The following is a 17267-nucleotide window of genomic DNA, read 5'->3' as shown; positions in this document are numbered from 1 at the left end:
TTACTGTGTGCATGTGCCCCTACCAATCCCCCCCTTCCACTTGTCTCTCTTTCTCTGAAGGGAGTGTAAGCGATTTTTTTTTAACATTTTGTTTTGTTAAAAAATAGCTCTATATTCCAGTTTATTGTTATGGGGTGTTCAGTACCAGCCAGTACGTGGTCTCCCCCATCTCTCTGGCTCTTTAGTAAACAGAAAATATACTTCCTATCACAACATGTGCTGTGTTTCTTGTTGTTTTCTAGTTATAGTTAGTGTTTTACTTTTCTGTTGTGTTCCTTTGATTCTGTTGTAATGTTGCTTTCCTTGTTTTCTTCCAGTTAGAGTTTGCCTTCCTGTCTGCCCCTGTAGTTCTGTACGGTACCTGCCTTGTCTAACCTTGTCAGTGTTTCCACCCTGTTTCCACCTGTGTCCTCTTAGATCCCCAGCCTATCCCAGTGTTGATTGTCAGTTGTGTTCACCTGTGTCTATCTATATATACTCCCCTACTTTGTCAGTTCTATGTTGTTCTTGCGTGTGAAGTTATCTCCTAGTGTTTCTAGTGTTTTGTCTCCCGCATCTCCTCCAGGGCTGAATAGAAAATCTCCCTTCTGACACATCAGTGCATCCACGGCAATGCTCCCCCTAGCTACCTTAAACCCTAGCATCCCAATTTAATTGTGAGGATAAAGCTTTCGTGGAATATAGCAGAACTACAAACTCACAACAACGGCGTTGCGTTGTGAGCTTGTCGATTGTCTATTTTCAGCGAAAGCCTTCCTCACAATAACAGAAAACACTAGTATAGAGCCCTGAGGGACTTAAGTGGTTCTCAAACTTCTCAATCCTCACCCCACAAACCTCAGTCTGCTCCACACCGCCGCTCCACCAATACCAACCTTCTCCATCCCCCCAGGACCGAGCTCCACACCGGGCCTTCTGCTCGGCTGCTTCACGTCCCCGACCACTTGAGTACCACTGTCTACGGACGCTTTTAAAAATGGACTAAAAACCTACTTTGTGTATAAGTGTTATTGTTTTGTTTTTTGTTTCATTCTTAGGTTTCTTCTATGTCTTTGTGTGATTTTAATAATTTGTAAATCCACAGTTTTATCACTAATTGGGTCTTATGCTGTTTTTATGTTATTGCTATTACATTTCCAAAACTAATTGTGCCCTTAATGTAAACTGTGTTACAAATAAAAGGTATTATCATTATGAGTGAGATACAGGGAAAAACAACTGAAATGAGACGACTAGAATTGGAATACTATGAAATTGAAGGTGATAAATGGCGATTGGACGAAATTGGATTGACCCACTTTAAAATGAATTTTCATTTACTGTGCTGGAGAGAGTGCTGTTACTGAACAAACATACAGTAAGTACAGTAAGTATGATTATAATTTCTATGAGAATATAGAGCTTTAACTTTTTAACAAAATATTTTTTGTTTTAAACAAAAATATGACTTTTACAGCACCTTTAAGTTAATAATTTGCTGATTTTCAACTAATTGCACATCATGTCATGTTTTTAGTGTTTATATTTTCAGTGAGTGACAAGGTCGTAATGAATACAATCTATAGGCTTATTTAACTTCCTCCCTTTCTTTCTTTCTTTCTTTCTTTCTTTCTTTCTTTCTTTCTTTCTTTCTTTCTTGTGTTCACCTCCTTTAGCGTGAGACCAATTCCACAGGGTTGTTCTGAAACAACACAAAGCCTGAAGGAAAACACAAACAGTAACGAGAAAAGAAACACTGTAAGGAACAAAATAACCCAAAACAAATCATAACAACAACAATATAATAATAATAATAATAATAATAATAATAAGGGTAATAATAATAATAATAATAATAAGGGTAATAATAATAATAAGGGTAATAATAATAATAATAATAATAATAATAATAATAATAATAATAATAATAATAATAATAATAATAATAATAATAATAATAATAAGGGTAATAATAATAATAATAAAGCACCATTTCACAAATGATTTTTTCCCCTTAATGATAAGATAGCCTACATCACTGAGGAGGACTTTCAGGTCACTTTGCTGGTGGGATCAGTAATTAAGAAGTGCAGAAGATATCATTACTGAGCATTCTTTGCTTAGTAATATAGTTTAGTAAATCAGGGTGGACAAAGAGTACAAGACTTCTAGTCAATCGATTGAGCTAATTGCCATATTTCCAATAATAATTCTTTATGACCTTGTATTATTGTTCCACCCCAAGAGTTATTACAGTGCAGTGGTTTAGTAGATTAGTCCCAAGTTATTTAGTAAAATGACAGATAAATAACAGAAATGCACAAATGAACCCTTGCAACACATACACGTGTGTATGTGTGTGTGATTTGACTGTGTGTATACAGCTACAATAGAAACCCACATGCTGCTACCCACATCTTTTTTTCCCAGGGAAGACATGTTTAGAAACTACAGCTTTGAACTAGAATACATGCCAGGAGCGATCTTCTTGTACAATGTACATACAAATGTAAATTATATTCAAATAGTGTATCTGTCAACAGCTACAGTACACATTTGCACACACAATGGAAGAAAACCAAGTGACCTCAGTGGGAAAACAAACCGATTGATCCCACAAAAGTCCAAACTTGACATTACATTCCTCCAACTACCCACTGCGTACCGATCAAAGGGGGTGCGAACATGCTTGTAAGATCTGCTTCCAAATCAGACAACAGGCTGTTTATAACATGCATCCTCAAGCAAATGTCTCACACACACACACACACACACACACACACACACACACACACACACACACACACACACACACACACACACACACACACACGTATCAGATGTGACATTATGACAGGTTGAGGCTGCCGAAAACACAACAGTATGTCCCCTCTGCGGGGTCTGAAGGTGCACCACGGGACATCCGGGTTGGGGGATTGAATTTGGAGGATGAGATTGTGTTCTGAAAGGATATTAACACCTAACCATCTGACAGGATATGAGAAAGGACCAAAACCTGGTGACGGGCGTGTGTGTGTGTGTGTGTGTGTGTGTGTGTGTGTGTGTGTGTGTGTGTGTGTGTGTGTGTGTGTGTGTGTGTGTGTGTGTGTGTGTGTGTGTGTGTGTGTGTGTGTGTGTGTGTGTGTGTGTGTGTGTGTGTGTGCACACGCCTGCCCTGCATACAGTACGTGTGCATATGAAATTCATCTGACAGAAGAATGGCACAAGTGAGAGACACAGTGACACACCGAGAGAGAGAGAGAGAGAGAGAGAGAGAGAGAGAGAGAGAGAGAGAGAGAGAGACTGTGCCCACATGGTCTGTGTTTCTAGAACAAATCACAGTTCCATTTCTGTTGTGAAACACTAATCGTAATACCAAAAATGAATTCTAACAAGAAGACAGCTCCTGCTTTTTTTATTTTGCTTGTTTGTTTTATGGAAATCAGGCAGTAGTAATAGTGTATAGGCTAGGAACTGTTTAGGAAATCCTACAGAATCAGTTTGTGTGGGGCCTGAGCAAGTGAGCATTGATTTATAACAGCTACTGATGGATGGCTCTGAAGAGTCCTATTTTGGACGGTTTATGATGGGGGAACGATGCACTAGCCAAAGACAACATTTGCATCCTGTACGGCTGGAGTTTAAGTTTTTACAGGTGGGAGTGTAATAGATGGATTTTCTTTTCTTTTTTTTCTTTTTGAGAGTTATCTCTCATTTAAAAAAAACAAAAACGTTTACACTCATCTTCTTCTCCCTGTAGTTTATATGTACTCTGTATCTATGATTGTATACAATTACAATACAATATTTCTTCTTTCTGCTTCTGTCAAAAAGATTAAGAAGTAGAAGTAGGATGGGGATGTTTTGAAAATACATTGTATGGATATACAGATGAACATTGAACTGCTGCTGGCTGTGCTACTCTGGGGTGTCAGTGGCTCAGAAGGTGGCCTGTTCGATCCCCTGGCTTGGTGTGCGTGAGCAAGGTTGGTGCCTTGCATGGTTGCCTCTGCTGTTGATGGGGCGAATATATGAGTGAACGGGTTCATGTAATGCACACTGGAAAGTGCTTTGGATAGTGCCTGTGCACTACAGGCACTTCATTCTACACCACAATCCAAGGTTATTAATGACAGTGGTGCTCGCAGTCAGAAAGCTCAAATGGGAAGAACTTAAACTGGACGTAAGGCATGCAGAACGCAATAGGAATGTCACTCACACTGCATTTAACCTTCAATACGTTTCCTGTGTTATTTTTTCCATAACTTCTATAACGAGAATGCTATCCCACAACACAGAGTTAAAGTTTGAATTGTTCTTTATTGTTTACAGCATGTTGCAGAGAATGGTATTTGTTGGATTGTTTTGATATATTGTTTGATTGTTTATTGATTGTTGACTTTGGTTTTGTTTAACTTTAAAGTGGAAAATTGGGTAATTATTACTTATTATTATGTGGATAATTATTTGAGTAAATGTAACCCTTTTAAATGTGTGAATTGTAATGTCTCTGGACATTAGGGAATTGATTAAATTCAGGTTTGGTATGGTCCAGTGGGAGGGGCTTAGCCTATTTAAGAAGGGAGTCCTGTGCCACTGCCTGGAAGTCAAGGAAGGACTGTTGAGGAGAGAAGACCCATGCAGGGCCAATCTGTCCAGTGCTGGAAATATTTTACTTATGCTTCATTTTGATCACTGGTCTGTAAAAGGTGAATAAAGCCCACATCGTCTCTGCATCACCAAGGATTCTGGCGATTTTTCAGTATCTTTCCATGTTTTGCTATTATTTCAACCTGGCAAACCACTACCCACACTAAGTCAGAGTGTGACAGAATGTATTGAACAAAGGCCCGAACAAATATATAATGAATACAGACACCACCACAATCTCTTAGCCAATTAAACCATACCTGTGCATATACTGTGCATAAATAATATACTTGATCTATGACAACTGCAGTTGGCAATTAAAAAGTTTGTAGCCTCTATGAATTAATTAGACATTAGAGATAATTCTCTCGATATCGCCTCAGTATGAAATGATGTAATCAATGTTTTCTTTTATAACTGAGACTGTACTGTACTGTCTGAGGCATCACAAGAGGTTTGTTTTTGTTTTTATAACAGACTGTACTATCTGAGGTGTCTCAAGAGGTTTGGTATGAGTATCAAACTCCGCTCTTGTGAACTTCTATTGCTGTTTAGATCCATTGAGAGTGTAGTGATGCGGTTTGGCAACCTGACTACTCAGGACTGCAGACTGCTACAGTAAAAGTATACTGAAAAGACGGCTGCAAAAATCACTGGCACAGAACTACCAGAACTTAATTTACACCAATATTTACACCATCCGCTGTACAGTAAAAGGAAAGCCCAAAACATCAGTAAAGAGTAAAGACACTAGCCACACTGCACATGTACTCTTTTCCCTCCTTCCATAAAATAATAAACACCAGAGCATCAAATCACACACCAAACATCTCCATTTCTTTCCACATGTCAGGTTAAATGGTAAATGGTGCATTTATAGCGCCTTTATCCAAGGACACTTGGACAGTGACTCTGGGGGAGCCCGGGTTCGAACTGGGAACCTTATGGTTCCCATCCGGTCACTCTACCCCTGAGCCACTGCCGCTCCAGCGCGGCTGCTGAAAATGATGCACCTATACAGTATGCACAGCACACACATTGTCATATAGTGTATACAACTTTATCCTGTACTGTATATTGTGTCAGTAGTATGTTTGTGCCAGGGATCCCCATATGAGAAGATTTGTATAAAAACATTTCTACATTATTCCAAATCTTAAAGGTTGCAGATCTACAAGCTCACAAAGTGTAGCATTGCAATGCGCTGTGGACTTGTAGATCAGCTATTTTTGAATATCCAAAGTATACATTAGGGTTAAAAATGGTTAAAGTGATTGTGATGCTATATATTAACTCATGTTGCTGTGCTCCCATGGAACCCACCCAAGGATCCCACTTTGAGAACCGTTACCACGGCTGTACAGTAAATGTAATGCACTGTCCTCCTCGTTGAGGCACATTCCTCACATGTGCAAACATACCTGGCAAGAAACATTCTGAAATCTAAAGTCTCACTCTGACCCTGAATGATTCTTGAATTGAAGTCTAGCCTTCTCCATGTCTCCCTGTTGCAATACATCTATTGCATTTAGAAAGACACAAAGGCCCCACCAGTCAAAGAACAAGTTGAAGACTCATGGTCTTTTACTTAATACTGCAAGAACAGTGTGTGTCAGACTGATGGATAATTTTGAATTATTGTAGATCTGTTATTTTGTGGATGGAAGTTTACATGTTCCCAATGACCCCATGTATTTTTCATGCCCTGTATCCCACTAAGTAGCCCGTCTCCGGACCCCCCGGGTTGAGCTCCTTTGGACCTACCACGTAGGGTCCGGTCTCACCGGCGTCAAGCGACATGGGATGCCATCTGATTCCCCCTGACTTAGCCCTGTGCTGCGGTGTGGGTGTCACGCTGACATATTCCAAACGAAGCATATGAACGCTATAGGAGACAACGAACCATCTGACCCCCCCCGCGAACGGCTCAGAAGCCGTTAAGTATTTTTAATGTTTGTACGACCGTTTTGCCAGCTCTGAAATTCTCTCTTCGGTCCCTCCTTGTTGACATCTCGGTTGGCTAGCTGCGCCTACGAGGCGCGTAGGGAGGCGCTGCTAGCCAACCGAGATGCCGAGAGGCGGTACAATGGGATGTCAACAAGAGAGAATTTCAGAGCTGGCAAAACGGTCGTACAAACATTAAAAATACTTAACGGCTTCTGAGCCGTTCGCGGGGGGGGTCAGATGGTTCGTTGTCTCCTATAGCGTTCATATGCTTCGTTTGGATTATGTCAGCGTGACACCCACACCGCAGCACAGGGCTAAGTCAGGGGAAATCAGATGGCATCCCATGTCGCTTGACGCCGGTGAGAAGGAACCCTACATAAAGTCATCAAAATGTCAGAAACTTTAACGTAGGGTTCCGAAAGGAGCTACCCACTAAGTTACATCTAATTTCTGCCCAGCGTTTAGATAAGAATTAATTCTCCCCCAGTCAGCGAGTAAGATAAAGAATTGTTGTTTCCCGATTGTCTGCCTTTCTGTGGAAAACATGTTATTCTGGCCTTGGTGCTTTGCCAACGCAGACAAGTCGTCTCCCTTTAACTATACTAGTTTCCAACTAGTAGCCCGTAACCCAGTTATAAACTACATTTTGCCCTTTAAAGACTACATATCCCATACATTATGCTTCCTGGTTTGGACAGGATGTGATTGTTTGAACTTCCTTTGGTTATTTGACACGTATGCTCTGTGTAGCGTATTCTATCTGATTACAATATCATATATATACCGTGTCCATTTTGTAATTTGGCTGTATGTGGGATCTGTCCTGTGCTCTCCGAACTGAAAATGAATTGACAAAAACCATATTTGCTCTGACTGGACAATCATTCTTCCTGGTGGATTAATTTATTCTATTGGGTATTTAAAGGTATTTTTCTAAAAGAGTATTTCCTGCTTAAGGTAACATTTGGATATTGATCATTCTCTTAAAAGTATTCCTGTTAAAGCTAATTATTAACTTTATCATCTAAAAGGTTTAATAACCATTTTTGCCAATTGTTAGAGGCTCTCTGCCTAGAGTTGTGGTGCTGAGTATTTATTTGTACTCTGATTACTTTCAAAAGTATTTTTATAGTTTTATAGTTTCAGCTCTGTTATCGAAGTAATACAATAATACAGTCCTTTTTATCATTGGTAAATCATTAATTGGCCTTTCTCGCCATTTTATATGCAACACAGACATGGGCTGATGAAGTTATGGGTAACAGCTCCTCATTTAAGGAAATTTAAATAGTGTTTGAACAAGGAACTGGGATGAAAACATGAAGGGCAGAAATATAGCAGAGATATGGGATATATGCAATTATAGATAGAGGAAAATACAGCCCTCTTGAACTAGGCAGGACAATTATCTGCAGTTCCCACAATGATCAAAGTGGCCTCAATCCAAAAATTAATGAGGACCACTGGGCTGGAAGACTGGTAATTACTGCCTGATAATAATCTTCTATTAGCATTGTTTCTAGACATTTAACAAAGTGGTTAATGGGTATGTTGGGTTGTACAGGAGCTGAATCCAGGTGACGGGAGTCCAATAAAACAATGATTAACACAAACATAAACGTTTGTTTATTCCTTTCAGTAAGCAATATTCCTCACTTCTGCTAAACAATTAAAATACATCAAGTGAAGCCAGCCAAGAGACAGAACAGGCAAACAGACCCCTGAGACTGTCTGTCAGGATGGAGGGAAAAACCATTCCAAGCAGCTGACACAGTATGATAAAATATGAGGCAAAGCGAGCCAGAAACAACAATGTGGTTTCCTCTTCTATCTTCAGGTTTGTCATCGCTGTTTTGTGACAGTAAAAGTGCATAAAAGACTGTGCCAAATATAACAAACGTATATATAAGTGCTTACTGTACAATTACAAAAACACAACCAAACAGTTTCCACGCTTCTACAGTTTATACTGTACTTCAATGTACAATGGATAGAGGATTTTTCTATAAGCTCACAATGGATGTGATTAAGACATTTCTATGCCTACTTTATACTCTATATAGTGTAACGCAATGTGTACAAATGCATTCTTTTCAACTGAAAAGAAAAAGTGTTGAGACCAGGGCTCATTAAGACATGTGCTAATGTTGTCAGGTGGTGTAACTACCTGGGTTCAACTCGGGAGAATCACTGGTTCTGCATAAGAAACAAAACATCTACTGTTCAGCCAAAGGGGAATCACTTTCACTGGATCCTAACACGGCCCCAATGCACTTGCCTGGTTATATTGATGCTGTGACCCTGAGCATGTTTCCCGAAGGGAGGAGATCAAAAGGGGTTGAACACACACACACGCGCACATGCACACGCACACGCACACGCACACGCACAGACACACACACACACACACACACACACACACACACACACACACACACACACACACACACACACACACACACACACACACACACACACACACACACACACTCACTCCTGCAGTGATGCCTAATATAACCTAATACTGTCTGGATATACCTTTTGCTAAGATCCAGGTTTGAATCTACTGTAGGTGGTTCTATTATATGGACTGCACTACCAACAATGCTGACAGTAAATGCTGTGATGAAACGACCTTCATAACAAACAGGCCACAATCCATTTTGAGTGCTATGAAAAATTCCTTTGAGTCAGGGGAGAAAAGGTTGGAAGCTCCCTTCAATTCATAATTCGAGGTATAGAAGACATCAATTGCAAATGTCAAACAAATGAACCTGGGGCTGTACAGTACATACATCACAATGAGAGAAGCAAAGGCTTCAAGCCTTTCTGTCTCTGTTTTCCCATGTGAGGAAGTGGTAATGAGAGCTGTGAAGAAGGAAGCCACATGAAACCACACAGACCCTGGAGTCCGTCCCTATCCTGGGGGCGAAACATTCTACCAACAATAATCGATCTACAAGCTCACAACCTGTGGCGATGCAAACTTGCAACACGTAGTGATCTTGTAGATTGGCTGTTGCTGGGCGGTGTGTAGAGTAAAAACAGGAGGGGGCCTAGTATAGAGCCCTGGGGGACTTTGGTGAACTACGTATATTGGTTAAGTGGTTAAGAAGACCATCGACTGTCAATATAGCACATGCACCCTACTGCAAGAATACATTACTGGACTCTCACACATAAGCTCTTGTAGCGAATTAGCGTGGCTTGCATAGCATACTTCATGCGGTTCTGTGGTTGGATTGTGATAAAATCGTGTCAGGGACACGATTTGAAATTACATTAATTTTGTCATCTGTAAAGTAGAGCTGGGACTCGATTAAAAAAATTAATCTAATTAATCAGAGGCTTTGTAGTTAATTAATCTCGATTAATCGCATTTTAATCGCATACCATTATTCAACCCGCGAACAGTGAGAAACCTTTTTTTCAAATGTTTTTTGGTATCCCAGTGAATAGTGACTACGGGATTCCACTCATTTTCAACATTTTACTGTCATTAATATACCTTAGAGTTGTTGTGTGGATATAATAAGAAAGTCCCCCCCATTCTGTGTTGCCTAGAACTGGAGGTCTGAAAAAAATCAGTAACATTATGAAGTACATCTCAGTGACATCACAAAAATGTACTTCATAATGTTACTGTTTTTTTCAGACCTCCAGTTCTATAGGCAACACATAATGGGGGGGTGCACACAACTCCATAGAAAAATGTTGAAAATGAGTGGTATTCCCCTTTAAGCAATACAACTTTTTTATCCCAACAGATAAACAAGAGCAGCAGTGTGTATATGAATACTCAAATGTGCTTTACATGGCGGGGCATGAGAACAAATAAAAACAACTTTATTATGGGGGAAACATTTCACATGAGGTTGGGGCTGACCCACGCTTGCTACTTCAGTATGTTTCGCATCGAGGACAGCTTGACAGCGGTGAAATCACCGCGCGTCTCCGGTGGTCTGTGAGACATGTTAAACTGAAGCAGCTAGCAAGCCTAGCATATAAGCTAACGTTGGTCATAAATGGATCATTTCCCTCTGACATTGCACACAGCCATGCCGCTATCCACGCGTACATCCGATAGCTTTTACATCTAAATGTCCCATCCATGGAGCAAAAGCGATATAAGCGGCTTCTTCATTCGATTCATTTGGGTTTGGGCTTTTTGACGGAGCTGTAGCCTGTAGTGTAAACAACTGCTGCTGCTCGCGTGCCGCAGCCTATTCAGTACTACTAGAAACGCACCCAGTGAGAAACGTTCCGCGGTGGAAAAAAAAGGTGCGATTAAATGCGTTAATTTTTTTAACGCGTTAATTTTTCTGTAGTTAATTAATCTCAATTAACGCGTTAAAGTCCCGGCCCTACTGTAAAGCCAATGCCTAATGTGTTGAGCTATACAATGTGCCATGGTATATTCACTGGACATATTCACAATTTCACAAAATAAATCACACTTGTGTGAAGTGAGCACCCACTGTATTTATATTGGCCACATGACGTCTCATGTCGTCAATGTTTTCCTGCTGCCCTAAACAAATGTTAAAAGTCCATAGACTTGGCTGCCATTTGATTTACATCATAAGTACTCTAAACAAACATTAAAAAGCCCATACTTGGCTTAATTTTCGGGCCTGTTGAGAACAGGTATCAGTCTAAAGGGAGACATCGAAGAGGATGGACGGGTGGGGAAGATCAACATATGGAATGTCAGAACAGGTCAGCTCAATATATGGAGATCTAAGGGTTTGAGGTTTGAGGTCAGTTGTAGAGTTTCTGGCCGGCTCCATATATGCAGATCTAGGTGATGATTCAGTCTTCTCAATGTATAGCTATCCAGGCTTTGATGAGGTTAGTGTCGTGATCTTCATAACGGTCATATAAGGTGGCGTGACATGTCACGAGGTGTGACAGACTGACGGCCATGGTGGTGTGACGGACAGACGGACTGACTGACTGACTGACAGGTTTTGCAGCTTTTCATATCACATGTCACAATAAACCTTTTAGAGATATATGCATGACATGCATCCCAAACATTAGTATTGGTTGCCAAACCTCTATCAGGCCATTGTGTGCAGAACTTGTTTGAAAATCTGGTGCTGTGAATCAAATGGAAAAATAAAAAAAGATTGGATTGCGACCTCAGTTTAACAGCAGCGTCACGTACTGCAGAGTCCTTCATTTGAGTTTTAATCCCAGGTCATGGTTTTATATGTGGAGGTGAAGGGAAATGACTTGGAGCTACTTTGCATACTATGCAAATTGCACACGTGTCCACATGCACACATGTGTGTGTGTGCGCACGCGCGTTTCCATGTGTGTGTGCGCACGCGCGCGTGTTTCCAAAAGAGAGATACAGAGGTAGAGAGATTGTACATTCTGTGCCTTGCATGTGTACGTACATGTATGTGCGCGCACGTGTGTGTCTGTGTGCGTGCGCGAGTGCAGATGGTGATTCACTCCTCTCCCAGCTTCGGCCGGTGATAATGATTCACTTTTGGAACGTTGCAGGTTGGCAATGACGCGGGTTGCCATGGTAACAGTATGCAGTGGGCAACGGAAGCTGTCCTCCTCTACCATGCCATACTATAGTGCTGACGACACAAAGACATGCGTGCACACCCAGCACAACCCTGGGAGTTCATGTAACCCTGTGTAGATAAAAATAATAATATTCATCCATTTTTGTACACTCAGAGTTTGATGATTGATTGATCATATAAACGTACGTACCTTCTACCCGTGTGTCTTTTGCAAATCTCTCTCTCTGTCTCTCTCTCTCTCACTGATACCACGTACACTCTAATTTCATCTCTTCCTCTCACTCACACACACTCACTGTCACTATAAATGGACCAAATTTAAACCAAACAGTCCACTTGGTTCCATCTGTTCACGCTCTGAGTTAAATGAACGATGAGGATTTCACTGTGTGAAGGCCAATTTATGGCCTTATGAACTGATATTTATTTCCGTGTCTCTCAACGTTCTGAGTTTTGAGCATTCATACTGTCTGCGACTCACCCATATGACTGCATTGCAGAATGTAAACAAGGAAGTGGATGTAGTCTCGTGCATCTTCCCCACCAATCAGAGTGTACATGACATTTTATGAAGCTGTCTGCAACATTTTATTTTACCGTCGTCGGAAAAGGTCCTCTGTGACACATTCTTTGTCGTTCTGACGTCACTTTAATTTGTAGTAGCATAAATTGGCCCCAGGCCACACATCATGATGGTGAGCTTCCATATGGCTACACAATGTTTTGGCAAAAACTGGCCCCACTACAAGCAACTGCAGGCTGTTCAGAAAAGGTGCAAACTATCCTACACCAGGAAGGCCCATGCAGTGAACGGCACAGATGTACGTAGGCACAACACACAACATGAACACAAGCCCAACACAACGCAGTGCAAAATGAACACCCAGGTAGAATAATGCCACCATTTTCACTGGTCAGCAGTGATGATGAGGATGGTGAATGTTGTGCCAACACACAGCACTGTGGACACAAGGAATGAAAGCAGAACATTCATTTTGATTCCATTCAAAATAACAATGCATTTACAGTAGCCTAATTGCGACCGAAGGTTGCAGTTAACTATGGAATTGTGCATTTCCCGTCAGTGTGTCGTGCATTTCCCGTGTCTGGCACCATTATGGTGCCGTGGTCTCGTGACATCATGTGACATCATCAGGGATGGAGATGTGGAGATGTTGCAGTTAAGCCCATACAGTATATGGAGATCCCTGATGTCATCAATATTGGGCAGAAACTCTACATCTGACCTCAAACCTCAAACCCCTAGATCTCCATATGGATATATGTCAGAACCTTTTCTGACATTCTATATGGTGATCCTTCCCCATCCATCCTTCCTCTTCGATGTCTCCCTTTTGGCTCGCAAGTCACAACTCACTTTATAATGCTCCAAGTATTTATTCACAATCACAGCAGGCAGGACCGGTATTGGTCTTTCTCAAGTATCCTTGAGAAAGACCAATACCGGTCGAAACGTTGTATGTCCTGCCATTATAAAGTGAGTTGCGAGCCCTTGCTTTTCTTCATGATATCTGTTAGTGTAACAGTTTGGCTCAGCACCAAGATCGGAGGATGTGCGCTGTTTTATGTTATTCTGTCCCTTTTGACTTATACATTCAAATTTCAAACTCTAGACAGGCCTGCCTCAAAGTTATTAGTGCAGCTGCGTCCGGCAGCCGGCGAAAACTAGAGGCCCGAAAATTAAGGCCCTCATCAACCCTGTACACTCAAGAGAATGTCCCCGCTACCACCCTTAGATCTCCATATACTGTATGGAGCTGACTTGTTCTGACATTCCATATGTTGATCTGACCTCACCTCATCAAACCCTGTACACTCAAGACATGATCCTTATATGGCCAGTACAGAATTAATTCCATGTCGATCTGACCCCCCATGCCAAAGCTCCAGCGCTCGCCCAGCTGTTTTCCGTCAACGAGCTCGGCGGATGTGTGCACACGTCCTCGACCACGACATTTATTTTGTATTTGCTTCAATTAAGCACATTTATTAATGTTCAAATATGCACTAGGGCTACAACTATCAAATATTTTCTATGGATAACTTATCAATTGAATAATCGAGAATAAGGTTTTGCTAGATGATGTTTTAATATAATAACAATAATTGACAACCCCTGTGAAGTGTCTGTCCAGCTGTCTCGACATCACAGTGCTCAAGTCTTCGATCGTTAGGTATGCGGTCAAGTGCAAGCCTGGCTCAGGGAGTAGGACGCCCCTGCCTTGCAGAGTCCCTAGGCACTTTTGGACCTAACATCATGTCCTGTGTTTTCGAAATCATTCACTCTGGATTCATCCAGTGACTGCCTTGAATAGAATGGCTGACAACAAGGGAAAGACCATGTGGCTGCTGGAAAGACAGCTGACAGGAGGAAATAGACCCCACTGGGGCAGGTATGGGCTAGCTACCCATATCAGCAGGATCCAATGCTAGTTAGTATTTGGAGACACCCGCAAATTGCTACGAATAGAATACAAGAAGAAATACCCCTAGAGTCTGCGAGAGTGGGGGCGGAAGAAGACTCACAGACGGATAACTCGGCTTTAGACCCTGGAACGGAAAAGACTACGAGGAAGACATGCGCATCAACATCCGAGAAAACGCTTCAGGTCTGTCCCTGCGGCTGGAGGAATGTGACATCTTCAAAGGGCCTGAAAATACATCAAGGAAGAAAGAAGTGCTTGAAGGAGGGAAAACGGGGACCTCGCATTGATTCGTACTTCTTGAGAAGTCGATCAAGTCAGTCGAATGAAGTTCAGCGACCGGAATCTCACCAAAGTTCGCAGGACATCAGCCCCCCTGAAGAAGGAAACTCAAGCACAGTGGCGGAGGCAGAGGAATGTATGGAGCCCATCCAGCCAAAACCAGCAATGGAGAGGAAGATCAGTGGAAACAAACCCCAGGTGAAATGGCCTGGAGCCTCGGAGAAGAAACAATGGGAGACAATAAACAGGGACCTGACCAGTGTCCTACAAAGCATGAGCGGCACAGTTGAAAGAAAGCTTGACAAGATGGGAGACATCATCTACTCATACGGAGCAGAACGGTATGAAGTAAGGAGCAAGCTGGCAAAACCACCAGCATTAGAGAGCAAATCCAGGCGACAACAGGAGATCGATCGGCTCATCCGGGAGAGGAGGCAACTCAAGAAGCTGTGGAGGAAGGCTTCTGATGTTGAGAAGGAGGGAATCAACATCCTCCAGGGAAACCTCAGAAGCCGGCTAACAAGTCTGAGCGAGCAGAGAACTTGCGAAAGTCAAGGAAAAAGAGAGAACGTGCAAGATCACGCTTCTTCAAGGACCCCTTCAAGTTCGTGAAAACACTATTCACCAAAGAGAAGGGAGGAAACCTAAAAACATCAAGGCAGGAGCTGGAAACATATCTGGAAACGATGTATGCGGATGACAAGAGGCACGAACAGATAGCTATTCCATCTGACATTCCACCAATCGAGGAACCTGAACATCAAATGGACATTAATCCTCCCAAGTGGAGGGAGGTGGAACACGCAGTGAAGCGGGCGAGAGCTTCATCAGCCCCAGGGCCAAATGGAGTTCCGTACCGAGTCTACAAGAATGCTCCAGATGTTCTTTGTTTCTTGTGGAGACTAATGAGAGTAGCCTGGGAGAAGGGAATTATACCTAAAGCATGGCGCAGGGCAGTAGGAGTCCTGATTCCAAAAGGAATCAGGACTCCACGGATATCAGCCAATTCCGACCCATCAGTCTGCTTAATGTAGAGGGTAAGATTTTCTTCAGCGTCATAGCTCAGAGGGTGTCCAGCTATCTGGAGAGAAACAACCTTGTGGATACATCAGTCCAAAAAGCAGGCATCCCAGGGTTCTCTGGATGCCTTGAACACACCAGCATGATCTGGCACCAAATTCAGTCTGCTAAGAAGGAGAAGAGGGATCTCACTGTTGTTTTCCTTGACCTCGCTAATGCGTTCAGATCAGTCCCCCACAGTTTCATCTGGGCATCCTTTGACTTCTTTAGGATACCCGAGACCATCAAGCACCTGGTCAAGTCCTATTTTCAAGACCTTCAGCTCTGTTTCACCACGCCAGAGTTTACCACCACATGGCATCGCATGGAGATTGGCATTATGGCAGGATGTACCATTTCCCCATTGGCATTCACCATGGCGATGGAAGTCATCATAAGAGCCTCCAAGTGGGTGGTGGGCGGTGAGCGGCTAACCTCTGGAATCCGGCTACCACCCATCAGGGCCTATATGGATGACATGACAACCATGACAAACACAGTACCTTGTACCAGGCGCCTCCTAGGAAAGCTCCAACAGAACATCACCGGGGCCAGAATGAAATTCAAGCCATCCAAATCAAGGAGCATCTCCATAGTTAAAGGCAAACTGATGGAACAAAGGTTCTTCATCGATGAAGAACCTATCCCAACGGTCACTGAAAAGCCAATCAAAAGTCTCGGAAGATGGTACGACTCAAAGCTTAAAGACTCTGATCAGGCACACGAACTCAGGCAAGAACTCATCAAAGGCCTGGAGACCATTGACAAATCCATGCTGCCTGGCAAGCTGAAAATCTGGTGCCTGCCTTATGTGGCCACTAACCATGTATGACATCACACTCACAAGAGTTGAGAAGATGGAGAGGATGATTAGCTCTCATCTGAGAAAGTGGTTAGGGGCCCCTCGATGCCTAAGTAGTGTGGCCCTGTATGGCCAGGGGCTACTCCAGCTGCCCCTCTCTAGCCTCACTGAGGAGTTCAAATGCACAAAAGTGAGATTAGAGATGACCCTGACAGAATCAAAGGACACCGTAATCCGAGCTACTGCCCCAACCCTGGCAACAGGAAGGAAGTGGACTGTTAAGAACGCGGTAGAGCAGGCAAAATCTGCTCTCCACCACAGTGACATCGTGGGCCAAGTTCAACATGGAAGAAGTGGCTTGGGGTTGGGTGAAAAGCGACCCTGCTGGAGCAAAGCAGCCTCCCGGGAGCGGCGTAAAATGGTTGTGGCCGAAGTCCGCCGACAGGAGGAAGCAAGCAGGTGTACCAAGGCTGTGTCGCAAGTAAAACAGGGCCAGTGGATGAGATGGGAGAGCAGGATAAGTTTCCTTATTCGATCCACCTATGATGTCCTCCCTAC

The 17267-nt window shown here is 42.6% G+C and overlaps 1 long non-coding RNA gene across 1 annotated transcript in view; it reads right to left on the bottom strand.

The window, feature by feature from the left end:
• Positions 1-960: 960 nt before the first annotated feature.
• The window catches only part of LOC306933458, a 34643-nt gene continuing 18336 nt past the window's right edge, over positions 961-17267 (bottom strand). Inside the window, exon 3 of the long non-coding RNA XR_013791232.1 lies at positions 961-1698. This is a non-coding gene — a long non-coding RNA (uncharacterized lncRNA). The remainder of the gene's footprint in view (positions 1699-17267) is intronic.

The sequence above is a fragment of the Electrona antarctica genome, assembly GCF_951216825.1.
Source record: "Electrona antarctica genome assembly, chromosome: 12".
Classification (NCBI taxonomy): domain Eukaryota; kingdom Metazoa; phylum Chordata; class Actinopteri; order Myctophiformes; family Myctophidae; genus Electrona; species Electrona antarctica.
This window is presented reverse-complemented; position numbering and strand designations above follow the sequence as displayed.